Genomic DNA, 6,002 nt, shown 5'->3' on the forward strand with positions numbered 1-6,002 from the left:
CCTGTGGCTGTTTCAGGGGCCGCGTGACGTCAGCCTCCTCCTCCTCGGGAGGAAATGCAAGTGGGCCGCTGGATGGAACTCGAGGCGGCGACTCACCCTGGGTCTGGCATCCTCTTCCACCCCTGGGCACACAGGCCGCCTCCAGGGGGACAGGCGCTGCTGATGAGGTGCTCCCCCACCCCTGCACCCCACACACTGCGGCAACCCTGACGCTCGCTTGTTGAGAGCGTGTGACTTGGAGGCCAGGTCGGCATCGAGCCCGGGGACTCAGGCTGAGAATCCACCAGGCCTCTGAGCACCTTAAAAGGGAGGAAGTCGGGATCCCCAGGTGGCTTAGTGGTTGAGCGCTTGCCTCCGGCCCAGGTCATGACCCCAGAGTCCCGGGATCGAGTCCTGCATCGGGCTCCCTGCATGGAGCCTGCTTGTCTCTCTGCCTGTGTCTCTGCCTCTCTTTCTCTCTCTCTGTCTCATGAATAAATAACATCTTTTAAAAATGGGGGGAGGAAGTGGAGAAGAGAGGGACGGAGCAGAGAAAGGCCTTCACGCTGTCCACAGACGCTACCTGCATTTTTAAAGGGGGGGAAGGATGCGGCCTTTCTGCCCAGCGCGGCCCTTTGCCGCCGTGACCATGCCCGGGTGGTGGATTCGCAGTTGAGCAGTTGGGTCCCGGGCCCCACGTCGGGAAGGTCTCTGGCAGGAGGCTGCAGCCTTTCCCGTGTGGAACTCGCCTCTGGGTTCCTCGACGCGGTGCAAGAAGACGCCGGTGCCCGAGGGTCACCCACTGGCTCTGCAGCGGGGCTCGCCGTGCCGTCTGGGAAGGCGGGAGGGACGCCCAACCCGGTCCAACGCATCCGTGCCCGGGGGACGGGGGGCACTGAAAGTACAGCAGCCCCTGTCCCCCGCCCGCAGGCCCCAGCGCCCCTTGTTCAGGGCCCACTCCCCGGGGGGTGGCTCCAGAGGCTTCTGCAGGCACGAAGTCGAAAGGCCTTTCGCGCACCTTTTCCACTGTTGTGCACAGGAGTTACTCGGAGTGACGGGCGGGCGGGGAAAGTCATGAAGCCCACGATGGTTTTTTGAGGCAGCGTAAAGGTGGATGTGCCTCTGGGACCTTGCTGCTGTTCTCCAGGCTGAGCTGATGGTCCGGAAAGCACGACACCAGGATGCATTTGTCCAGCCGACCTGTCGAAGCCCCCGCGTGAGCAGGGTGACGTGGTGGGAAGGGGATGCCTGGTTCTCTGTCCCCGTGTCACGGTGGCAGGGGGTGAGGACGCCTGGGAGCCTGGCCTGAGCCGCTCCCAGGCCCCCTGAGCAGGGCATCGAGCTACAGCAGAGGCTCCCAAGGGGGCCAGTGAATTTCACCTGCAACGGGTCTTCCCCGGGGCCTGATCTCACTGCAAGTGCCGACCAGAGCCACCAGAGCAGCGGTCACCGGGAGGCCACCTCGCCGTTCCCAGCGGTGGCCCAGCCCGGCCGGTCTCCAGGACTAAAGGAATGAGCTGGTCCAGGGCTGTGCCTCAGATGCTGCTCCGGCCTCCAAGAATTCCTGCTTGTTCAACTTGCTCGCAGGCCCTGGGGCTCCTTTCAGGCCAGCGAATCCTGGAGGGTTCTAGAACCCTGTGTGCTTTGACTTGGGGTCCCATCCACCACCCTCCCACCTCCCGTCTCTACCACCGCAGAGCTTTCCAGTCCAGCTGGCAGCCGCCACCGATTCGGCGACGGTTCATCTTTGTGATTTGGGGCCTCGGGGTCTCGGGGCTCCGCTCTCAGCGGGGAGCATTTGGGGTGCCCCGTGCAGAGTCCCAGCTGCAGCCGCCCTGCCAGCAGGGGCGCGTAATTAAGCCTGCACAGAGCCCCCGGGCCCGCAGTGGCTCCCCCCGCCCCCGCCGTGTCCTAGGTGCCCACGGCGTCCGCGTCTCCCATCGCTCCCACGGAAATGCTCTCCAGAGGCTTTAATTTCGGTTGTTCAGTGAAAGCAGCTCCGGGGGCTTGGCCCCTGCGACAGGCCCTCCTCCCTGCTGCTGCCGGCCCTGGGGTCCCCGCACTGACTAATGAGAAAATTCTTCCGCGTTGAGTATCCAGGGCTCGTCCCTCCTCGGACACAAATCCCCTTTGTGTGCAGCTTATCTCCAGCTGCTGCCATGAGACCGGGTCCGCCTCGAGGGACCCGCTGGCTCTGCCCCAGGAGCCGGTCCCTCGGTTATTGCGGGGACGTGAGCTCGAGGAGAGGGTGAAAGACCGACTGGGCCACAGCAGCCTCCCCTCCTCCCCGCCCCGGGAGGTGCCTCAGGAATGTGTAGCACGGCCAGCATTTTCTCTTGGGAATAGGCCAGAAAGGGAAAAAGAAAAAAAAAAAAAAAACCCAAAACGAAAAGCAACCCACCCCAGCAAAATGCAGCTGGTTTGGTTTGGGTTTTGCTGTGGACCCGGCTGGCCGTCCTCAGGGCCCTGCGCCGCGTCCTCTCCTGCCTGGGCCCCCGCGTGTCCTCGAACTCCCGCGGGCCTGTGCTCCAGCCCAAGTGAGTGTTCGGCCCTCCTGACGGCCGCCTGGCAAGTGTCCCCAGCGGTTGCAGGCACAGGTCACCAGGCCGCCGTGGGCCCTTCGGGAGCAGCCCGGCCTCTGGCAATGGAGGGCAGGGACCCAGTCGGCCCTGTGACCCGGGCCCCCGAGCCTGCGGCGGGCAGCCCCGGTTGTGGGGAGGGGTACCACAGAGTCTGGCCTCTGGCCGCCCCCAGGCCCGGGGAGATCATTTCCGTCCACCCTCCCTGCCCAGCTGAGGCCCCGGGCCCTCTGTCAGGAGCCGTCGACAGTCCTGGCCGCAGGAGAATGTTCCTCGGAGCGGGCCGACGGGGGACCCTCTGGGACTGGACGAGGCGCAGGCGGCCTGTGGGGTGAGGCCGGCGGGGAGAGGCGTGGGGCGGGCTCCCCGTCTCCGATCGCCCCCTGCCAGCCCCCCACCAGCTCCCCCCCCATGGCGGTGGCCAAGCTTCGGCACCCCGGCCTGGGGGGTCGGCTCCGACCTGCCCCTGGACGCGTCCCAGGCTGTCTTGCTCCTGGCCTTTCGGTCCAGGCATCGCTTCCTCCGGGAGCCCTTCCCTGCGGCCGCCCGTGGCCCGCACACACGTCTGTCCCCTTCCCTCCCTCCAGGCCGCCGAGCGATGCCTGCGGGTCTGGCCCGAGCCCTGTTCACTTGGGACGGCGCGGCCCAGGAGCTCGGGAAAGACGGGCCGCGACCTGAACGCTTCGACTCAGGAGTCAAGGAGCTTCGAATGCATCTCGGGACATGTTCCAAGTCTGTCACCCGCACCCACACACACTCCAGAGCTGGCTGGTGGGGAGCAGACTGGACGGGGCTCTCGCTGAGGGCCGGCCCTTCCTCGGGGCCTCTGCCCACACACGCGCTCCGCACCTGAACTCGGACCCGAGAGGATTGAGGGAGGCCACATGCAAAGTGGAGAATGATTAACGGGCCGGCGTGTAGGTCATTTATCTCCAGCCGGAGCCTCTGTTTAACTCCGTTCCCTGGACAGATGCCACCTTGCCCCGGGGCCAGCAGAAGCCCACACTCCTGTCCAGCCTCGTGTGACAAGGTGCCTGGGGTCTGCACCTCTGGGTGCTGCTTCTCCGACGACTGCATTCCGATGCTTCACATTCACACGTTATCACTTGGGGCTTTGCTATTAATTGGTGCTCTGTTACTATATTTCCAAAGCTCCTGTGCATTCCAGGAATTTGTGCTAATCAATTTGCATTGATCCTCTCATTTGTTTTTCTCATTAGCCCTGTAAAGATAGTCCTACGAAGCCCATTTTTCAGATACAGTATCTTACTGCAGGCCAAGAGACTCACACACGTGCTCTCGTTAATCCTCACATCCTGTGACATGGTTATTTCAGCCCCATTTTATTGATGGGTTTGCTGAGGTTGAGGCAGTGATCACGTAGAGCCTGAGGCTTACAGCCCATAAAGGGAAGAGCAAGGCCAGGAGGCCCGGGTGTCCAGACCTGAGGACCAGGCACCTTCCTCCCCACATGGCTCTTCTCTGTTCCCATCACACCAGTCTGGTAAATCTCAGGAGCCAGTCAGGGCCCAGAAATGACTTTTTGAGATTTGGCCCTTCTCCGGGGGTGAATGCAATTTCATTGAACACTGAATCTTCATGTAGACCAGAAATGGAGAGACCCATTCACCAGCCCTCTCATTTCACAGAAGAGGAAAGAGTGAAGACTGTGTTTTTCCCAAGTTCTCCTGCGCTGGCAGTGGTCTGAGTCCCCACAATACCCTGTGCAGTGAGAATTACTACCGCACTCTCCAGGTGAGGCTGACCAGAGGCCAAGGGGGTGTCACCAACCTGCCCAAAGTCACCCCACCAGTAAGGACGGAGCCAATGCTACTTTCCTTGAAAACATTCATTCACAAGGATTTGGGGTAGGAATCTGCTCTAGATTTGCAAGAATTTCAGCTCCAAGCAGGAGCTGCCGTAACACTTCTACTGCATTTCAAATTGCAAACTGACAGGGAAGCTGGCTTGTACACTAATCCTGTTATCGACACTGGAGATTAAACATTCAAATGAGAGGTATTATTCCAAGAAATGTTTCCGGTTTTAATAACTACCAGGTTCCTCATGGTGCTTTTTTTTAAACACACACACACACACACACACACACACACACACACAGAAACCCAGTATTTGTTTTCTTGGTTATTGTCCGACCTCTTGTGGCTGACTTTAGGCATTGCCATTTCCGGTAAACAATTTTTGCAAAAAGCAGCTTTTTTTCATGGTAATAGTTAACTATTTATGAGAAAAGCAGTATCTCCATTTTAGAGAGGCCTGTCACGTTCTTAAGATCAGCAAATAGTATGGGGTGGGGGGAGGAATGAAAGAGATAACCTTTCTTACTTAAGAATTCCAAGTAGGAGAGAGAAAATGGAAGGGGAGGATATCTTTGGGGGAAGAAATGAGAATTTCCAGAAGTGCAGAAAGATTAAAACTTAAGAAGAAAATGGTATATAGGCTTTCAAACAGGATAGAGAAGGAAAAGCTCGCACTCAGACACATTACTGAGGAATTTAAGATCATAAAGACAGACCATCTTTAAAGTTTCCAGAAGGGGCGCCTGGCTAACTCAATCAGTGGAGCGTATGACTCTTGATCTCAGGGGCTGTGAGGTCGAGCCCCATGTTGGGTGTGGAGATTACTGAAAAATAATAAAGTTTTCAGGGAAAAAACTAATGAAGAGAATCAGATTGACATTAGATATCTCAATAAGAATCCTGGATACAAAATAATAAGGGCTTAAGATTTTTATATTGTCGAAGGAAAATCACCTTAAGTCCACATTGTATGTTCAGTTCAACTATTGTTTAAATGAGTGGAAATGGAAGACATAGGTGTATGAGACTGTAAAAGGTTTACTATCCAAAGACCATGTTTGCAGGGATGCCTGGGTGGCTTCAGTGGTTGAGCGTCTGCCTTCGGCTCAGGGTGTGATCCCGGGGTCCTGGGATCGAGTCCCACATTGGGCTCCCTGCAGGGAGCCTGCTTCTCCCTCTGCCTCTCTCTCTGTGTGTCTCATAAGTAAATAAATAAAATCTTAAAAACAACAACAACAACAACAAAGACCACCTTTGCAAATACCCTTGGAGAAAATATTCTGGGAAGAAGAGAGACTTGGGAGAGTGCTATACATCTGGAAATATATAGGAAGTAAGGATGAGAAATTGATTCAGTAAAGCTTACTGTTTTTGAAATGATGAAGGACCCAAAAGGAGCAGATAATAATTCAAGTTTTAGATAATATCAGAAAGCAAGGTGGGGTTGACGATAGTAAAGTAAGTATGCTTAATGATAACAATTGATATGTTTTAAATATTGTAGAGAGAAACAAAAATACAGGTCTTAATAAGGTATGAGCGACCACCAAAAATATCTTTGAAAAAAATAGAGCTTTCAAATTAGCATGGGTAAATTTGATCTATTCGCTGGAAAGCAGAAAAA

The sequence above is a fragment of the Canis aureus genome, chromosome 38 (assembly GCF_053574225.1).
Source record: "Canis aureus isolate CA01 chromosome 38, VMU_Caureus_v.1.0, whole genome shotgun sequence".
Classification (NCBI taxonomy): domain Eukaryota; kingdom Metazoa; phylum Chordata; class Mammalia; order Carnivora; family Canidae; genus Canis; species Canis aureus.